Source organism: Rattus norvegicus, chromosome 2 (assembly GCF_036323735.1).
Source record: "Rattus norvegicus strain BN/NHsdMcwi chromosome 2, GRCr8, whole genome shotgun sequence".
In the NCBI taxonomy this organism is placed as follows: domain Eukaryota; kingdom Metazoa; phylum Chordata; class Mammalia; order Rodentia; family Muridae; genus Rattus; species Rattus norvegicus.
Genome location: NC_086020.1, coordinates 50,677,595 through 50,699,327, shown reverse-complemented (window position 1 = coordinate 50,699,327; position 21,733 = coordinate 50,677,595). Strand labels below are relative to the sequence as shown.

Here is a 21,733-nt window from a genome sequence, read left to right as displayed (position 1 = left end):
GAGCTTCTTAAAGATCTCTTCCTTGAATCACTCATGGACGTGTATATGGAATCATTAACTTTCCATGCTATGAAAAGGCTGACCTCCTAATTAAGAACTAAATTTGCTTCACGAAATCAATCTATTGAATTTATGCTATAGTTTTCAGCAAAGTAGAATACAAATACGTATCATTACCATATATTTTTTTAGGCAATAAATATTATTGACTGTAGGTTTAGATTTTTTGAAACCTACTTTCATAAATCTTTACTAAATAATGATACTCTACTTTAATAAATCGTTCTCAAACGATTCAACCCCCTTTCTAGCTTATCAACCTACAGTAGGGGAGAGAAGACGGCAAATAGGACGAGGGGATGTGGATCTGTTTAGATGTAGTTCTATAGAACAATTCCAGTCTCCATTGTCAGGATACCAGAAGTTCAGGTTAAAAAAAATGTGTCACCAAACACAAAGCGGCAGGTGTGGTCCGATCTAGCAGAAACCACTTGGTTGTCACAGAATCTGTAGGAGTCAGTGGGAGCAACTAGAACCATCTGGGTCACCAAGAGAAGTTCCCTGCTGTGCCTATCTGAGAGAAGAGAAGGTTGCCAAGTCATTGTCCATTGAGTCCCACTTATACTCTTCCTAATCATCATGTGCAGGCCCATAAGTCTTGCCTCAGCAAAATATCAAGTGAGTCTGCATCTCATGATACAACCAGAACTTTCCACTTCAATTGATCATCTGACTATCAAGTGAAAAAGGGGAAAACTTTCAGTTGTTAAAAAGATGTCTATATGTAGGTGAGGACAGGCAAAAAAATAAGGCTAGGCCTGTGATTGGGCAGTGAAAAAGGCAGAGAAAGAGTTTTTTTTCATTTTTTTCTTTCTTTCTTTTTTTTTTTATTAACTTGAGTATTTCTTATATACATTTCGAGTGTTATTCCCTTTCCCGGTTTCCGGGCAAACATCCCCCTCTCCCATCCCCTCCCTTATGGGTGTTCCCCCACAACCCCCCCCATTGCCGCCCTCCCCCCAACAGTCTAGTTCACTGGGGGTTCAGTCTTAGCAGGACCCAGGGTTTCCCCTTCCACTGGTGCTCTTACTAGGATATTCATTGCTACCTATGAGGTCAGAGTCCAGGGTCAGTCCATGTATAGTCTTTAGGTAGTGGCTTAGTCCCTGGAAGCTCTGGTTGCTTGGCATTGTTGTACATATGGGGTCTCGAGCCCCCTCAAGCTCTTCCAGTTCTTTCTCTGATTCCTTCAACGGGGGTCCTATTCTCAGTTCAGTGGTTTGCTGCTGGCATTCGCCCCTGTATTTGCTGTATTCTGGCTGTGTCTCTCAGGAGTGATCTACATCCGGCTCCTGTCGGTCTGCACTTCTTTGCTTCATCCATCTTGTCTAATTGGGTGGCTGTATATGTATGGGCCACATGTGGGGCAGGCTCTGAATGGGTGTTCCTTCAGTCTCTGTTTTAATCTTTGCCTCTCTCTTCCCTGCCAAGGGTATTCTTGTTCCCCTTTTAGAGAAGGAGTGAAGCATTCACATTTTGATCATCGGTCTTGAGATTCATTTGTTCTAGGCATCTAGGGTAATTCAAGCATTTGGGCTAATAGCCACTTATCAGTGAGTGCATACCATGTATGTCTTTCTGTGATTGAGTTAGCTCACTCAGGATATTTTCCAGTTCCAACCATTTGCCTACGAATTTCATAAAGCCGTTGTTTTTGATAGCTGAGTAATATTCCATTGTGTAGATGTACCACATTTTCTGTATCCATTCCTCTGTTGAAGGGCATCTGGGTTCTTTCCAGCTTCTGGCTATTATAAATAAGGCTGCGATGAACATAGTGGAGCACGTGTCTTTTTTATATGTTGGGGCATCTTTTGGGTATATGCCCAAGAGAGGTATAGCTGGATCCTCAGGCAGTTCAATGTCCAATTTTCTGAGGAACCTCCAGACTGATTTCTAGAATGGTTGTACCAGTCTGCAACCCACCAACAATGGAGGAGTGTTCCTCTTTCTCCGCATCCTCGCCAGCATCTGCTGTCACCTGAGTTTTTGATCTTAGCCATTCTCACTGGTGTGAGGTGAAATCTCAGGGTTGTTTTGATTTGCATTTCCCTTATGACTAAAGATGTTGAACATTTCTTTAGGTGTTTCTCAGCCATTCGGCATTCCTCAGCTGTGAATTCTTTGTTTAGCTCTGAACCCCATTTTTTAATAGGGTTATTTGTTTCCCTGCGGTCTAACTTCTTGAGTTCATTGTATATTTTGGATATAAGGCCTCTATCTGTTGTAGGATTGGTAAAGATCTTTTCCCAATCTGTTGGTTGCCGATTTGTCCTAACCACAGTGTCCTTTGCCTTACAGAAGCTTTGCAGTTTTATGAGATCCCATTTGTCGATTCTTGATCTTAGAGCATAAGCCATTGGTGTTTTGTTCAGGAAATTTTTTCCAGTGCCCATGTGTTCCAGATGCTTCCCTAGTTTTTCTTCTATTAGTTTGAGTGTGTCTGGTTTGATGTGGAGGTCCTTGATCCACGTGGACTTAAGCTTTGTACAGGGCGATAAGCATGGATCGATCTGCATTCTTCTACATGTTGCCCTCCAGTTGAACCAGCACAATTTGCTGAAAATGCTATCTTTTTTCCATTTGATGGTTTTGGCTCCTTTGTCAAAAATCAAGTGCCCATAGGTGTGTGGGTTCATTTCTGGGTCTTCAATTCTATTCCATTGGTCTATCTGTCTGTCTCTGTACCAATACCATGCAGTTTTTTTTTTTTTCGGAGCTGGGGACCGAACCCAGGGCCTTGCGCTTCCTAGGCAAGCGCTCTAACACTGAGCTAAATCCCAACCCCTACCATGCAGTTTTTATCACTATTGCTCTGTAATACTGCTTGAGTTCAGGGATAGTGATTCGCCCTGAAGTCCTTTTATTGTTGAGGATAGTTTTAGCTATCCTGGGTTTTTGTTATTCCAGATGAATTTACAAATTGTTCTGTCTAACTCTTTGAAGAATTGGATTGGTATTTTGATGGGGATTGCATTGAATCTGTAGATCGCTTTTGGTAAAATGGCCATTTTTACTATATTAATCCTGCCAATCCATGAGCATGGGAGATCTTTCCATCTTCTGAGGTCTTCTTCAATTTCTTTCTTCAGTGTCTTGAAGTTCTTATTGTACAGATCTTTTACTTGCTTGGTTAAAGTCACACCGAGGTACTTTATATTATTTGGGTCTATTATGAAGGGTGTCGTTTCCCTAATTTCTTTCTCGGCTTGTTTCTCTTTTGTGTAGAGGAAGGCTACTGATTTATTTGAGTTGATTTTATACCCAGCCACTTTGCTGAAGTTGTTTATCAGCTTTAGTAGTTCTCTGGTGGAACTTTTGGGATCACTTAAATAAACTATCATATCATCTGCAAATAGTGATATTTTGACTTCTTCTTTTCCGATCTGTATCCCCTTGACCTCCTTTTGTTGTCTGATTGCTCTGGCTAGAACTTCAAGAACTATATTGAATAAGTAGGGAGAGAGTGGGCAGCCTTGTCTAGTCCTTGATTTTAGTGGGATTGCTTCAAGATTCTCTCCATTTAGTTTAATGTTAGCAACTGGTTTGCTGTATATGGCTTTTACTATGTTTAGGTATGGGCCTTGAATTCCTATTCTTTCCAGGACTTTTATCATGAAGGGGTGTTGAATTTTGTCAAATGCTTTCTCAGCATCTAATGAAATGATCATGTGGTTTTGTTCTTTCAGTTTGTTTATATAATGGATCATGTTGATGGTTTTCCGTATATTAAACCATCCCTGCATGCCTGGGATGAAGCCTACTTGATCATGGTGGATGATTGTTTTGATGTGCTCTTGGATTCGGTTTGCCAGAATTTTATTGAGTATTTTTGCATCGATATTCATAAGGGAAATTGGTCTGAAGTTCTCTTTCTTTGTTGGGTCTTTGTGAGGTTTAGGTATAAGAGGAATTGTGGCTTCATAGAAGGAATTCGGGAGTGATCCATCTGTTTCATTTTTGTGGAATAGTTTGGATAATATTGGTATGAGGTCTTCTATGAAGGTTTGATAGAATTCTGCACTAAACCTGTCTGGACCTGGGCTCTTTTTGGTTGGGAGACCTTTAATGACTGCTTCTATTTCCTTAGGAGTTATGGGGTTGTTTAACTGGTTTATCTGTTCCTGATTTAACTTCGGTACCTGGTATCTGTCTAGGAAATTGTTCATTTCCTGTAGATTTTCAAGTTTTGGTGAATATAGGCTTTTATACTAAGATCTGATGATTTTTTTAATTTCCTCTGAATCTGTAGTTATGTCTCCCTTTTCATTTCTGATTTTGTTAATTTGGACACACTCTCTGTGTCCTCTCGTTAGTCTGGCTAAGGGTTTATCTATCTTGTTGATTTTCTCAAAGAACCAACTTTTGGTTTTGTTGATTCTTTCTATGGTCCTTTTTGTTTCTACTTGGTTGATTTGAGCTCTGAGTTTGATTATTTCCTGCCTTCTACTCCTCCTGGGTGTATTTGCTTCTTTTTGCTCTAGAGCTTTTAGGTGTGCTGTCAAGCTGTTGACATATGCTCTTTCCTGTTTCATTCTGCAGGCACTCAGCGCTATGAGTTTTCCTCTTAGCACAGCTTTCATTGTGTCCCATAAGTTTGGGTATGTTGTACCTTCATTTTCATTAAATTCTAAAAAGTTTTTAATTTCGTTCTTTATTTCTTCATTGACTAGGTTATCATTGAGTAGAGCATTGTTCAATTTCCACGTATATGTGTGCATTCTTCCCTTATTGTTATTGAAGACCGGTTTTAGGCCGTGGTGGTCTGATAACACGCATGGGATTATTTCTATCTTTCTGTACCTGTTGAGGCCCGTTTTTTGACCAACTATATGGTCAATTTTGGCGAAAGTACCATGAGGAGCTGAGAAGAAGGTATATCCTTTTGCTTTAGGATAGAATGTTCTATAAATATGCGTTAAGTCCATTTGGCTCATGACTTCTCTTAGTCTGTCTACGTCTCTGTTTAATTTCTGTTTCCATGATCTGTCCATTGATGAGAGTGGGGTGTTGAAATCTCCCACTATTATTGGGTGAGGTGCAATGTGTGTTTTGAACTTTATTAAGGTTTCTTTTACGTATGTAGGTGCCCTTTTATTTGGGGCATAGGTATTTAGGATTGAGAGTTCATCTTGATGGATTTTTCCTTTGATGACTATGAAGTGTCCTTCCTTATCTTTTTTGATGACTTTTAGTTGAAAATTGATTTTATTTGATATTAGAATGGCTACTCCAGCTTGCTTCTTCTGACCATTTGCTTGGAAAGTTGTTTTCAGCCTTTCACTCTGAGGTAGTGTCTGTCTTTGTCTCTGAGGTGTGTTTCCTGTAGGCATCAGAATGCAAGGTCCTCGTTGTGTATCCAGTTTGTTAATCTATGTCTTTTTATTGGGGAGTTGAGGCCATTGATATTGAGAGATATTAAGGAATAGTGATTATTGCTTCCCGTTATATTCATATTTGGATGTGAGGTTATGTTTGTGTGCTTTCATTCTCTTTGTTTTGTTGCCAAGCCAATTAGTTTCTTGCTTCTTCTAGGGTATAGCTTGCCTCCTTATGTTGGGCTTTACCATTTATTATCCTTTGTAGTCCTGGATTTGTAGAAAGATATTGTGTAAATTTGGAATATCTTGGTTTCTCCATCTATGTTAATTGAGAGTTTTGCAGGATACAGTAACCTGGGCTGGCATTTGTGTTCTCTTAGGGTCTGTATGAAATCAGTCCAGGATCTTCTGGCCTTCATAGTTTCTGGCGAGAAGTCTTGTGTGATTCTGATAGGTCTGCCTTTATATGTTACTTGACCTTTTTCCCTTACTGCTTTTAATATTATTTCTTTATTTTGTGCGTTTGGTGTTTGGACTATTATGTGACGGGAGGTGTTTCTTTTCTGGTCCAATCTATTTGGAGTTCTGTAGGCTTCTTGTATGCCTATGGGTATCTCTTTTTTTAGGTTAGGGAAGTTTTCTTCTATGATTTTGTTGAAGATATTTACTGGTCCTTTGAGCTGGGAGTCTTCACTCTCTTCTATACCTGTTATCCTTAGGTTTGATCTTCTCATTGAGTCCTGGATTTCCTGTATGTTTTGGACCAGTAGCTTTTTCTGCTTTACATTATCTTTGACAGTTGAGTCAATGATTTCTATGGAATCTTCTGCTCCCGAGATTCTCTCTTCCATCTCTTGTATTCTGTTGGTGAAGCTTGTATCTACAGTCCTTGTCTCTTCTTTGGGTTTTCTATATCCAGGGTTGTTTCCATGTGTTCTTTCTTGATTGCTTCTATTTCCACTTTTAATTCCTTCAACTGTTTGATTGTGTTTTCCTGGAATTCTTTCAGGGATTTTTGCGATTCCTCTCTGTAGGCTTCTACTTGTTTATGAATGTTTTCCTGTGTTTCTCTAAGGGAGTTCTTCACGTCTTTCTTGAAGTCCTCCAGCATCATGATCAAATATGATTTTGAAACTAAATCTTGCTTTTCTGGTGTGTTTGGATATTCCATGTTTATTTTGGTGGGAGAATTGGGGTCCGATGATGCCATGTAGTCTTGGTTTCTGTTGCTTGGGTTCGTGCGCTTGCCTCTCGCCATCAGATTATCTCTAGTGTTGCTTTGTTCTGCTATTTCTGACAGTGGCTAGACTGTCCTATAAGCCTGTGTGTCAGGAGTGCTGTAGACCTGTTTTCCTGTTTCCTTTCAGCCAGTTATGGGGACAGAGTGTTCTGCTTTCGGGCGTGTAGTTTTTCCTCTCTACAGGTCTTCAGCTGTTCCTGTGGCCTGTGTCTTGAGTTCACCAGGCAGGTCACTTGCAGTAGAAAAGTTGGTCTTACCTGTGGTCCCGAGGCTCAAGTTTGCTTGTGGGGTGCTGCCCTCGAGCTCTCTGCGGCGGCAGCAGCCAGGAAGATCTGCGCCACCCTTTCCGGGAGCTTCAGTGCACTAGGGTTCCAGATGGGGTTTGGTGTTTTCCTCTGGCATCTGGATGTGTGCAGAGTGCAGTCTCTTCTGGCTTCCCAGGCGTGTCTGCCTCTCTGAAGTTTTAGCTCTCCCTCCCACGGGATTTGGGTGCAGAGAACTGTTTATCCGGTATGTTTCCTTCAGGTTCCGGCGGTGTCTCAGGCGCAGGGGTCCTGCCGCTCCTCGGCCCTCCCCTACGGGAACCCAGAGGCCTTATTCAGTTTCCTCTTGGGCCAGGGATGTGGGCAGGGGTGGACAGTGTTGGTGGTCTCCTCCGCTCTGCAGCCTCAGGAGTGCCCACCTGACCAGGCGGTGAGGTCTCTCTCCCACGGGGTCTGGGAGCAGAGAGCTGCTGCGGGCCGGGATCTGCGGGTGTGGGACTCCTGGTAAACACAGGGAGTGCCCGGTCCTAGAGGAATTCTGCCTCTGTGTGTCCCGAGTTCACCAGGCAGGTCTCTTGCAGCAGAAAAGTCGGTCTTACCTGTGGTCCTGAGGCTCAAGTTTGCTCGAGGGGTGCTGCCCACCTGCTCTCTGCGGCAGCAGCAACCAGGAAGATCTGCGCCGCCCTTTTCCTGGGAGCTTCAGTGCACCAGGGTTCCAGATGGCGTTTGGTGTTTTCCTCTGGCGTCCGAGATGTGTATGCAGAGTGCAGTCTCTTCTGGTTTCCCAGGCATGTCTGCCTGTCTGTAGGTTTAGCTCTCCCTCCTACGGGATTTGGGTGCAGAGAGAGGAGAAAGATTTTTTGTAAGGTAGGAGAGAGGAAAAAGAGGAGAACCAAGATGGAGGAGGAGAAAGATGACCTAGATCTGTGTGGCCTTAAGGGGCCACAGGTAGTTATGAATATTTCATAAGGGATGGAATTTTATAGGACAATTTGTCTTATCTAGGTAGATGGTTTATATCGTTATCAATTGGTTGTGAGTTTATTGTGTGGATGTTTTGTGGATTGAGAATTTAAGATGTAAATCTGATTGTTAAATTACAAGCTTATTGAGTTTTGTTTTTTTTTGGGGGGGGTGTGCAGCAAATTTTATCGATGGTATTCAAGAGAGTAGGGAGGGCTCCCTAGACCCCTCCTGTCTTTATGGAGGAACTGGGATGGAAATTGTGAGGGAGATGCTCAGTGTTGGAGGTCAAGCTGGGATGGGGGCTCCTCAGCAACTGAGGGCCTTTCTCTTGCTCTCAGTATCCTTGATGGGCATGGTGAGGAGGTTGGTGGTTCAGGGTTTCTTACTCCTTGGAGGCCATGTAGGCCATGAGGTCCGTCACCCTGTTGCTGTAGCTGTATTCATTTTCATACCAGGAAACAGACTTTAAAAGTTGTCATTGAGAGCAATGCCGGCTTCAGTATCAAAAGTGGAAGGGTGGGAGTTGCTGTTGAAGTCTCAGGAGACAACCTGGTCTTCAGTGTAGCCCAGGATGCCCTTTAGTGGGACCTCAGATGCATGCTTCTCTACTTTCTTGATGTCATCATGCTTGGCAGGTTTCTGCAAGTGGCATGTCAGATCCACAATGGATACATTGGGGGTAGGAACACGGAAAGTCTTGTCAGTGAGCTTCCCGTTCAGCTCTGGGATGACCTTGCCCACAGCCTTGGCAGCACCAGTGGATGCAGGGATGATGTTCTGGGCTGCCCCTCGTCTATCACACCACAGCTTTCCAGAGGGGCTATCCACAGTCTTCTGAGTGGCAGTGATGGCATGGACTGTGGTCATGAACCCTTCCACGATGCCAAAATTGTCATGATGACCTTGGCCAGAGGGGGTTAGCAGTTGGTGGTGCAGGATGCATTGCTGACAATCTTGAAGGAGTTGTCATATTTCTCGTGGTTCACATCCATCACAAACATGGGGGCATCAGCCGAAAGGGTGGAGATGATGACCCTTTTGAACCCATACATCAAGTGAGCACCAGCCTTCTCCATGGTGATGAAGATGCTAGTAGACTCCATGACATACTCAGCACCAGCGTCACCCCATTTGATGTTAGCAGGATCTCGATCCTGGAAGATGGTGATGGGCTTCCCATTGATGACAAGCTTCCCATTCTCAGCCTTTATTGTGCCATTGAGTTGAGTCATACTGGAACATGTAGACCATGTAGTTGAGGTCAATGAAGGGATCATTGATGGCAACAATCTCCACTTTACCAGATGCAGAGAAGGCAGCCCTGGTAACTAGGCCAAATCCATTCACACCAACCTTCACCATCTTGTCTATAGGACGAGATTGGCATTGCTGTCTCTGGAATAGGGAGAAGCAGAGAGCCTTGAGTTTTGATTTTAACTAATTACTTGGAGTTGTGACTACAAACACAGAGGACTGATGCTGGGAATGTGAGCAAAGCCCATAGCAAAAGCGCTGCAAGAGGGTGGCTGCTGCTGGGCTCAGGGAGTAGCCAGTGGCAGTGTGAGATGGTGAGAAGGGTTGAGACGCTTTGCTCTTTAAGATGAATATTTGAGCTGGCACTAGTGTAGGATGGAGATTGGGAGCTTAGCAGTTGAGACACTTTGCTGATTGAGATGAAAATACTCCTCAGATGCCATGTGGCCCATCGGAGCTGGCACTAGCATGGGTTGGTAGAATCTCTTAATATTATTTACCTCTACAGAGGAGGGATAGGGAGATGGCTTAGCCATCAAAGGCCAGGCTCCCAACCAAAATAACCAAAAAGAATGTAAGAATATCCAAATGCCCAGGGCTTTCTCCATATGAAAGTAATTATTACAAATGCTGGCTTCCAACCTCATAGTACTCTCATCTTCATTGTGGTAAGCTATCCGTAACACATTCTGTTTTCAACATAGGAAATTCAGTCTGTGGCTGAATGTGCTGAAAACCTTATCTCCCTCCTTCAAAGCCACAAAAGCCTTAGACTGAACTCACCAAATTAAATACAGTTTTGTCTCCTACCCTTATCTTCTCCCCGTACTGGAATAAAGAAATGGACTGTATTCCAGAAGAAGGTGGTACCTTCTGTGTTCTGGCATTTACCATCTTTGAAACTTAATATTATCAACTACTTTCTCTCTTGACACAATCATGTGAGCTTTGGAATATCTGTGTCTCTTCCGTGTTTAAAAACCAATGAAAAAGCATGCACACAACAATATGAAAATTAAAAACAATAACCCCCTCCTCCAAGAAAGCCCATCTTGCTCCTTCCTCCACTTCTGCGTCATGGCTACAAACCTTGAATGAGTCGTTCAAACTCATGGGCTCCAGCTCCTCCTGACCAGCTCACTCCTCACTCTCTTCCCATTAAATTAGGAACCCTGAACCCCGAAGCTTTTCCTTCCCACCATACTTAACCCTTAGAAGCTTTTTGCTTATTAAGCACACTTTCCACAGAATCATTCCATAACTCTAAAATTAATATGCCAAAGTCTGAAAGCAGATTTAAGTCTCCATTCGGTACTCTGTAGCTGGGCAGATGGTCCTGCTTGCTGGCCAGGAACCTTTCATCCATCCACCTCTCCCTTCAGGTCGAATGCATAATCATTCCCAGATGCTAATAACTCTATTTTTAATCCCCCTACGTCTCCCCATTGCCAATACCACTGTGCAAACGTACGTTATTGTTTTTCCACCCTAAACAGCTAACATAAATCAATATGCATATTTTCAGTATGTGATCATCCCTCTGTACTGCTTAGAACCCTATGATATTTTCCCAGTTCTTTTATGAGGAAATCCAGAACTCTTGCCTGTGTCTTTACTTCTTCACGAGCTCTTTCATTGCCTACCTCAGAATCTGGCTTCACTTCCTCCTCACTCCAGTCTCTAGCTCTACCTTCTCTAGATCGTTCACACAATTTATATGATTTATATTCTGTGCCTCAGAAGATTCCCTCCTCCCAGAATGCCTTTCTTCCAGTAAGGAAAACCCAGATCAAAAGACTCATTTCTTAGAAAATCCTTATCTAACCGTCTTAGTCTTCCATGGTTTAAACAATCCTCTCCTCTCCTTTTTGGCTCTAAGCAGGGTTACTAAGTCAATGTTTATTTTTGTAACTATTTCATCAACGTGTATCTGACCCAATCAGACTGGCTCAATTAAATCAGGAGGCAAGGCTGTTCTTGTTCGTAGCATGGACCCTTATTCTGATGGTAACTATGCATGAATAAAACTTGGTTTTTTGATGCAAATCTGTTCTCTCTATCGACACAGGAATTCTCCACTGTAGACCAGTGTGTGTGGCTGTGTGGGTAGCTGTGTATGTTTAACAGATTCAGCTGCATTTCTGTAAGCCATATGCTGTGTGTGTCAGATATAACAATGAAAACAGAAACTCATCTTTTAAAATTTGATTTTTAAACCTTAAATATTTTTGGACAGACCTGCCATAGCAACATCCCAAATCTAGTATTTTAAAACACACAACTTCTAACTAACTACTTTCTTTCACTTCCAAAGTAAACAATACTCTTAAAATTTTTGATCAAAACAAAACAGAATATTGGACCTGGGAACCTGCAGCTATGCATAGATGGTCAAGTGACACAAACAGTAGTGATTCTTCAGCTGTGGAGATATTTATTATGTGGACATTGTTTGGACCATGCCTGAGTTTTGTAGACAACATATTAGAAAGAAGAGAAACACTGGCATACATCTACTCTAAATTACAAATCACTTTAGAAACATTGATAGCCATAGACAAAAATCTACATATTTATTTTAAAGGATTTATTAATTAAATTCTCAGTAGAAAACCTGGAGTAAGCATGGGTTCTACAGAGACAGAGGCTTCTGCGGTCCTCTACTTGGAAGCAGGAGGATCCCTATCTCAAAAACATCAGACACAAACAAAACAAACAGAACTCCCGGACCAGGCACAAGAGATGAGGCAATAGGGGTTGGGAATTTGGCTCAGTGGTAGAGCGCTTGCCTAGCAAGCACAAGGCCCTGGGTTCGGTCCCCAGCTCCTAAAAAAAGAAAAGGAAAAAAAAAAGAGAGATGACTATACATGGACTGACCCTGGACTCTGACCTCATAGGCAGCAATGAATATTCTAGTAAGATCACCAGTGGAAGGGGAAGCCCTTGGTCCTGCTAAGACTGAACCCCCAGTGAACGTGATTGTTGGGGGGAGGGCGGCAATGGGGGGAGGATGTGGAGGGGAACACCCATAAAGAAGGGAAGGGGGAGGGATTAGGGGGATGATTGCCTGGAAACCCGGAAAGGGAATAACACTCGAAATGTAAATAAGAAGTACTCAAGTTAATAAAAAAAAAAAAAAAGAAAGAAAGATGACTCAATAGTTAACAGCCCTTGTTTGCAATTGTAGAAAAGGGAGCTAGATCCCAGCACTCTTACCCCAGGCTAGGCATCAGGTGGAGGCCTGCAACTCCAATTTCCAGGGATCTCTTGCCTGCCCTCTTTTGGCCTCATGGGGTCATATAATTCCTACACACACACACACACACACACACACACACACACACACACGCTCACTTTGCACGCACAAAGATACATCACAAATTTTAAAAAAGGTTATAAAGCAACACCATCCCCTGCTAGATTTGAGAAATCTCTGGTTCGTGTGAAAGAAGTAGAATTGTCTCAGGACCCTCAAGACCAAGCTCTCAGCACAAAAATTTATTTGCCCCAGAGGGACGGAGGATAGGGATAAGGGACAAAGGTATGAGACAGAGGATGAGGGAAAAGGGGAAAGGAGCAAGGGAGAAGGACCAGGGATATTTATTTGTCCCAGAGGGGAACAAAGGACTGCCTCTGTATAGAAAGGAGACAGACCGGGCATGGAGGAAACTGGCAGCTTATAAAGATTAAAGGGAAAAGCCTGTATTAAGATGAGATGTTTACTTTTGATTGGGCATGTTAATTAGGTGAGCTGAAGGGGGTTTTTGATTGCTGGACTTCAGGACTTTGATGTTAGGACCTTAGTAGTCAGCCTCAGGAGGAAGATGTGGCAAAATAAGGGAACAGACTTGGTGGGTAGCTTTAGGAACGCAATCGAACAGTTTTTAGCAAGGCAGAAGGAATGGGGGAAAAGGTGAAGGCCTACCAGAGCCATGTTTGCATTCTGGCTAGATTCCCTTCACTTTCATGCTCTCTTGATGAGAGATGTCATAATGGGCCATTCTGATAACTCATATTTCCCCAAATAATATCATTTGCTTATAAAATGCTCCCACTACTATGCGATGCATTCAGCATCCACAAAAGAGCTGTCTCAAGCCTCACTTGGATTCTGACTTCTGAAGACTCGTCCCAGAATCTCAGATCCAAGTTGTTCTTTCCTCTTGCACCTTGGAATGTCAAACTGTAAACTAAAATTATGCAGACTAGCTTGCCTCACCTATGGCTGCTTTCCAAGTATTGTATAGAGATCAGGTACAAATGCAGCTGAGCTCATTGTGGGTTCTTGGAATAAGATTAACATATGAAGCAGGGCTGTATGTTTCATGCTCTACTTAATGTAAATATTTCATAACAAAAAGACTTAAGATACAGATTCATAGAACTATTGAACAAGCACAGGTCATAAGTCATAAGCAGAATTTATCTTGAGGAACCTAAATCCAGTAGACATTCATTTCTAAATTTTCATTTGAAATGTTTTCAAGGTCTCAAAATTTTCTCCCTAGAGCCAGGCAAAAATCAATATAGGATCCTATTTCAAGTCGTGATGATTTTTGGTCTCACTAAAGCTTTATTTATATTAGGTGTGCTGGATAATTTTATACCAACCTGAGCTAAGTTAACGCCATTTGAGAAAAGGGAACCCCAATTAAGAAGAGGCTTCTCTAAGATCTGGCCATAGGAAACATGTTGGGATTTAGTAGTTTATCGGGGAGGACCCAGCCACTTTGTATGTAGGGCCACCCCTGGGCAGGTAGTACTAGGTTCTATCAGAAAGCAGGCTGAGCAAGCCATACAGAGCAAGCCAGTAAGGAGCACCCCTTTATGCCATCTGCATCAGCCCCTGCCTCCAGGTTCCTACCCTATTTGAGTTCCTGTCCTGACTTCCTTTGGTGATGAACAGCAATGTGAAAGTATAAGCCAAATAAATCCTTTCCTCCTCACTTCGTTTTTGGTCCTAGTATTTCATCACACCAATACTAACCCTAACTGAGATATTAGATGGATCTAAAACAGAACTTGATCAAATTTAATAATATAAAAAGACCTTGATTTATAAGCATGGGCTGGTGATAAACTTGAAAATAAAACAAACTGATACATTATTATGTGGTCTTTAAGATATTTTAAAACCCCAATAGCATTTTCATTCATACAAAAATTCATATATAAAGATATTAAAGACGTTTGATTTACCTTGTAATACATTTGACTTGGGAAATATTTAACAAGCGTTAATATTTATTATGACGCTAGCGATGACCATTGTCAGCATGCCAAATTTCCATAGGACCAAGAAAAGATGATGAGGGGATTTATAAACAGCTTCTCTTACATCAACGTGATTGAACTACTCCACTACCACAGTATTGCTGACAGCATCATTTCTAAGGACTCTGGCTATTTTGATTGGATATCATCAAGGTGGAGAATCAGCTACTATTTTTTTTAAGACTGTAGAGGTTAGATTTATGAATCTCACTAATTCCAATGTCAGCAATCCATAAAAGGTCAGCTCTGTAGTTCAGGGTTCCTAGTTATATGTTTATGTCTTTTGAAACATTTTCCATGCTTCCACATGGTCTTAATAATTAGAAATTTAACTCTGCTGAATAACGTTATTCAACACAGAGGATCTGTAATTTGAGTACCCTACTGCTTGACTGCCAATTATATAGTTTGTTTCCATTTCTATATTGAATTATTTTTCTGTGTTGGGCAACAATGAAATTAATAGTTTGCAGCAGATAACTTTAGAAGACTCACTTGAATTTCTATATCCTTTTTTCCTTGATAGGTTTTGCTTGAACACAATGCATATTTAACACGGTGCACAGACTTTAATTGTCTAAGTCAGTAAGGTTTTTTTTCAAGTCTTTATTTCCATTTAGTCAATAACAAAGATGCAGAGATTATCCCCCTGATTTTAGGAGGTTCCATTGCACATTTTGTTGCTAATCTTCCTTTATTCCCCACCGTGGAAGTTTGAATAAGAAATGTCCCCCAGAGGCTTACTTATGCAAGCACTTGGTCCCCAGCTAGTGGTGCTGCCTAAAGATGATATGGAACTTTTAGACATGGAAGCTTGCTGAAGGAAGTACATTGACAGGGGCAGGCTTTAGAATTTATAGGATTGGTTTACCTTGCCTGCCTGCCCACCTGCCTGCCTGTCTTCTTCCCCTCTCCCTCCCCCTCCCTCTCTCTTTGTATCCTGTGTGATAAATTGTGGCTTGCTTCTGACTCTGACTACCTACTGCAGTGGCTTCTTCACTGTGAGGGACCTGCCCCTCAGAGCCATAAGTCAGAACAAATTCTTTCCAAAGTTGCTTGTGGTCATGGCATTTTTATCACAGCAATGGAAAATAACTAATATACCCTCTCAGGTACCCACATTACTGAATCGTACAGTATGTACTTTGGTGTCTGGCTTCTTTGGCTTGGAAGGATAATTCTCTAAGACTTCTCCATGATCATTAGTTTGTATCTCTTTGATGTTGAGTCATATTCCATTGCATAGTCATGACTGTTTAATCGTTCATGTGTTGAAGGACTTTGGGATGTTTCTTGGTTGTGAATATTAAGGATAGATAGAGCTACTATCTACATTCTTGTACATACATGTCTGGGGACAGAAATTATCATTTCTCTTGAGTAAATGCGTAAAGGCAAAGTCGCCAGGTTATAGGAGGTCTTTAATTACTGGTAATACTGGTTTGCATTTCAGTTGCACTGTGGGAGAGTTCCAGTTGTCGAACAGCCTTGTCAACATCTGTACTTTTTATAGTTACTGTCATTAGGAGACCACACAACTCATTCATTCGTATTACATACCCCACCTTCATGGATTGTCCAGGTACGCAACACTACCGTACTCTAACAATAAATACAGCAAGACAATGACCGTACTCCTGCTTTTATGGATGAAGTAAAAGAAGGAGACTATTTAGTTCCATGTCTGACATCAAGAAGAAATTCAGTACATTTTAAATGACTTTTTCAACCAGGTAACTATTTTCTTTTTTCAGTGTGCTCAGAAATCATCCAAGGAAATTGATTTGGGTTTTCAGTGAGATAATAACACAATTGTTGGAAACAGATCATAAACATTTCATTGACTGTGCTGGCTAGTTTTATGTCAACTTGACACACGTTACAATCATTTGGGAAACAGGAAATTGAGAAGATTTTCTATCTCATCGTCCTGTGGGCAAGCCTAAAGGGCATTGTATTGATTAATGATTGACAGTTAATGGGAGAGGGCCCAACTCACTGCGGGCAATGCCACTTGTGACATGATCATCCCGAGTGCGATGAGAAAGCAGATTGAGTAAGAGGTGCAAGCCAATAAACAATGCTCTCCCATGGCCTCTGCAGCAGCTCCTGCCTCCAGGTTCTTGATTCGAGTTTCTTCCCTGACATCTCTAAGTGATGGATTCTATGCTTGAAGCTGATATAAATGCTTTCCTCCCCAAGCTGTATTGATCATGGTGTTTATCACAGTAATACAAACTCAAAGACATTGATACCTGATTTTATTTCATGTTCAAATAGTGATCTTATTGTTCTAGTACCCAAGTACCTTATTTTAAATTATTTATTTATTTATTTTTATAGTCACAGAGTTATGCAGTCATCAACAAAACCCATTTTAGAACATTTAAAAAGAACCACCATACCTATTAGCAATTTATTCTTCTTTATTTTGTTTTGACAGCAAAAAAAGTAGGTGTAAGAGCATTGTTTTACTGGGCTTGTTCTTAAAATAAGTGAATGTTGAATAACTGGGTAGTAGAAAAGAGTACAACCCAAATTAATTTTCGATCACCACACAATTATTTTTAATAAATGCAATAAAATCCAATGAGAGATTTTGAAAGAGATTGTTCAGTGGTTAAAACACTTGCCTCACTAGAGTGAGGACCCGATTCAAGACTCTCAACACCTGTGTAAATGTCTGGTTGGTAAGGGTTCCCCCCACTCTTGTACCATCAGTACTGAGTAGACTGTTAAAGGGGATCCCTAGAGATAGCAGGTAGCTGGATTAGCAAAATCAGTGAGCTATGGGTCCAAGTGAGAGACTCTGCTTTAATACATGGAGTGGAGATCAATCAAGTAGCATAACTTTCCTAAATATTTTGTCTGCTGCATATGTATGTCTAAACACAGGTAAACGCATGTACATACACACCCCACATGTGGAAAAATCATCAGTTCTGTTTCAGATTAATACAATAAAAAGCTAGAAAAACCAACATATATTGATAAATAATGCCATAATTTTACCATTGTTTTTTGCAGCAATCACAAAATATTCACTATCCCTGACTTAGCAATAATATTTGGGGAAAGCATTCCTATGACATATTTCAAGTTAGCAAAAGTTTCTTGCCTACAATTCTTCTTATGCTTAGGACATCAGAGGATGTTTTCATTCCCACTGAAATAGTGTGTTAACCCAACAAAGCAACTTAAACATGCCATGTGGTAAAAATCCTGTTTCATGGGAACACATCATGCAAAAGAGCTAAACAACCATAGGAAGATAAAATCTTGGCAAGAGAGCAAGATGGGGAGTGTATGTCCCTCTGGTGCAGCTGCTGAAGTGGGACAAATGAGTGACGCCTCGAGTTCCCAAAGAAAAGGTACCTTCTGCTTTGACAGAGACAAAATGACAAACATGGACTCCTTCAGCTGATGTCAGGCTTTAAATGTCAAGAATTCTCCAATGTAGACATTTTCTTTCCCCAGCAATCTTCTGTGTAGAAGATTAGAGTCATCAAGCATTGAGTTGGGGCTTGAAAACTAAAGAACTCTCAGTAGCCTACGTTTTCACATTTTAAAAAAATCTTACAATTTCAGAAACCCATCAGTCTTAATGCCTTTACTATTATAGTGAAAGAACCATACAGTTGTCACTAAATCAATCTTAGAACACTTTCCAGTAAAAAAAAGAGCTATTAGTTTTTAACTCCAGTTGTAGGGGATCCAACACACTCTGGGATGTCGTATCCAATATCCAACATCAATCTTGGAATAAACATAGAACTAATATATAATATATTATTATACTACAATATACATTCTAACAACAATATATATGTATATATGTATATGTATATACACATATTAAAATCTGGCATCAACCTTGGAATATATATTTCTGTATATATTCATATATATTCAAAGGTTCTATATATAATTATTGTTATAATATTCATATATTATATAAAATATATTGTATTCATAATATATTAATATAATGGCATTCAAGAAGACATCATTACTATTGATTGATTATAGCAAGCAAAACAAAAAGATATAAAAAAACAAAATGAGTACAGCAGGTAAACATATACCAAACATTGTTCATGGTATAAAATCTTTGTGGGGGTCAAGAGGTGAGGGAAAAATAGTAAGTTCATGTCAGCTATTTTTGATGAAAACTGTGATTCAGAAATCCTAAAAGCATCATAAATTCTTTGCAAGCTGAGTAAAAGCAAGGCTTCATGCTCTCTTAAGTTCATACCTGTGATCTCAACTCAACAATACCTTAACATCTCATGGATGCCTGGAGAATGTTTGCCTAGTATGTGTGGGACTTCAGGATTCACGGTCAGCTCTACACAAAAGACAAAACAAAGCATGGAAGAAAACAAACAAATCTTCATTTCCTCTGTGTCAAAAGACACGAGTAGTAAAACTTTTGAGGCTATAACGTGGTTAGTCAATGAAAAGATGTGTAATGGTTAAGGCAGCCTGTGTTCAACCTTTGGAGAGTCGTAGCATACTAGGTTTGTAAGAGGTCTCTGAAATTTTATACGCAAATGTTTCTCAGAGAAACTGGGGTAATTCCTTCAGAAAAAGCAGTTCTGTAAAAAGCCATCTACTAAACTCTCTCAGGTATTTTGAGTTAGGATCCACAACCACTGCGTGATACATTGTAGTGATTATTTCTAATAACTAGGACCTTTTCCTGTCCTGTCCCTGGTAATGACCAGTGCTGGCCCAACGCTCATCCACCATGCTCCTCTTTGGTCTCTGGTGTAGCTTGCTTGCTGATTGCAAACTCTGGGAATAAACTTGGCATTGTCCCAGACCCTGTTCCTGCCAAGTCCAATTTCATCAGGGAGTAATAAAGAACAATGCACATTTTTACTTTAATGTTCAAAGACTTCTGGATCATTGAATTTGGACAGTGTTTCATCTGTGGGATGCAAATTATTCTAATTACAACAAATTTACCTAATAAAAAAAGAACACCTGCTTTTTTAGGGCAACATCCTCCAAACAATAATGAATTGAACAAAATTAAATTTTGCTTGCATTTAATAGTAGTTGGGAAAGAATAAAAAAGAAATAAAGTGCTGTTTGCCACTGGGGAAAGCATTAGCTGGTTAAAGAACTTTACAGAAGAAACAATAGACTTTTATGTGTGCACATTTGTACTGAGTGTCCCCATTAAATGGAAGGAAAACAACAAAGACTTAACAATGTAGACCCCTGGATGAAACAACTGTTCAGGATGGACTTTTCAAAAAAGAAAGCCTCCTTTAGAAACACAGTAGTCAAGAACTGAGGTCTTGACTTCTATTCGCATATCAATAAAATTTCCATATAACTTAGGTGTGGGACCTCAAGAAAAAACAGTTTTTATTACATCATTCACTCTGTAAACATCAATTATATATAGGTTAAGCATGTTTTCCAGACACAGAAACAACCTTGGCTCCTCCAGAGAATAGGAGCCCTACACTTTGGAATTTTTTTAATGACTATAATTTTTTAATGTTAGATTATATGTATCTCCTTCCTATATTAACATTCTGCCAAAATTCTGTGTCACGTGAGGTGTACAAATTTACTATATTTATTTTTTGATTGTGAGCCTAGCCTTTAACGGCTGAGCCATCTCTCCAGCCCTCCTATATTTATAATATACTTCACATTTTTGGTTCTTTAATCTCTCATGAAACTCATAGGAGTTAAAACAAACAAGTAAACTTATTAAAACATTATATGCTCAAGGAGTAAGACTGAAGTAGGTCTCTGAAAAGTACCTGGTCACATGCAGGGATATGAGAAGCTTCTTAGATCTGAAGAAAACTGAGTTAATACATTTTGTAACAGAGATTCCCCACATGAAATTAGCTACATATAATGCTGTTCTCCTTGTGGTAATAGTAGAAGAGAAAACTGGTAACTGAAATGTATACTAGACATTTTAAGCAGCCCCTTGTAACAGAAGCTCCTGTATACTAGACAGTTTAACCAACCTTTCCTACATGCTGGAAACCCCAGACCTAGGAAGGGCAAGGTCAGTTTCTGGGCTCTCCACTTCACTTGATGAAGGCAGCTTTTCTTGTGACCCCATGAGGCAGAAAGCCAATGAGATCTCCGCTGGTTTGCTTGTCTGTTTGTTTGTTTTTCAAGAAATACAGTAATCCTGGTAATCTTTTTGTTGAAGGCCTCAGAGTTATAGCCTCATGTGACCTTATTACACTCTTTGAGACCTCCATTTCCCACATGTAAATATTGGAGAAACACAGACATTCAATGCCCACAATAGGTGAGCAAATCAAATTATTATACTAGTCAGTAGTAGTATTGTCTTAGATAGTGGGTATGAATACTTCTCATAATGATTTTAGCAATATTTATGAGTTAAATTGATTGATTGATATTGATTAGTGATTTTAGGAATATTATATACCTAGTCAAACTCAGAAATGGTATTCATTTTCTGGGTTTTAACATTTTATAAAATGTTAAAATTATGAGTTATAGCTATTACTTAGAATCAGTTACATAACTTTCAGTATATTTATTTATGTTATTGATAGGAGCTGGAATGAAGTATATGTTTGGTATACATGAGGCCTTGTGCACTACACACACACACACACACACACACACACACACTGCTGGCATCAAGAAAGTGAGAAACAACTTTTACTTAGCATTTGCTATGATGTCAGTGTTGGGTCTTGGAATATAATGAAACCTTCCTAGGTTTTCTGTGGGCTTTGCTTGGTGAGGGTTTAGGAAGTAGAGAGAAGAGGAAGCTAGGATCCTAGATATCCAATGACAAGCAACACTCTCTGAGACAGTGGGTTCTGTATGGTTTGTCTCATACCAGGAAGAGTATGAAAATGGAAAAAAGGGACGAGAACGCAAACATGTCGAGCCATCTCTCCAGGACATCCTTGGGGTTTTGTTATTAGGATAGTAGTTTCCAATGAAATAATCTAGTGGGGTAATGTTTCACTTAAAGGAGTCTCTGAAGTTATTTATACAGAATGAACCAGTAAATAATTTTTAGCATCGTTGTTGATGTTCAGTAGGAAGATAATATACACAGAAAGTGCCAAAGGCTTTTATTCCTGTTTTAAATTCTGTAGCCCAGTGGTATTACTCCCTAGTCCTTTTTCCAATAAAATAAAACTATATCTCATCACTATATGGGTAACTAAGAGCCTTACAAACAAGTGGGTTGGAAGTAAATGTGCTTAACATGCAGTATTTCTTAAAGGTCAGTACACACACACAGACACACACACACACACACACACACACACACACACACATCACCTGAGGATATTATTAAGCTGCCTTTCTTGAATTTCCTG

General features: G+C 40.3%; 1 pseudogene; it reads right to left on the bottom strand.

Annotated features, from left to right (window-relative positions):
* Positions 1-8,232: 8,232 nt before the first annotated feature.
* On the bottom strand, positions 8,233-9,212 carry LOC134485778 (glyceraldehyde-3-phosphate dehydrogenase-like; annotated as a pseudogene).
* Between the last annotated feature and the right edge of the window lie 12,521 nt (positions 9,213-21,733).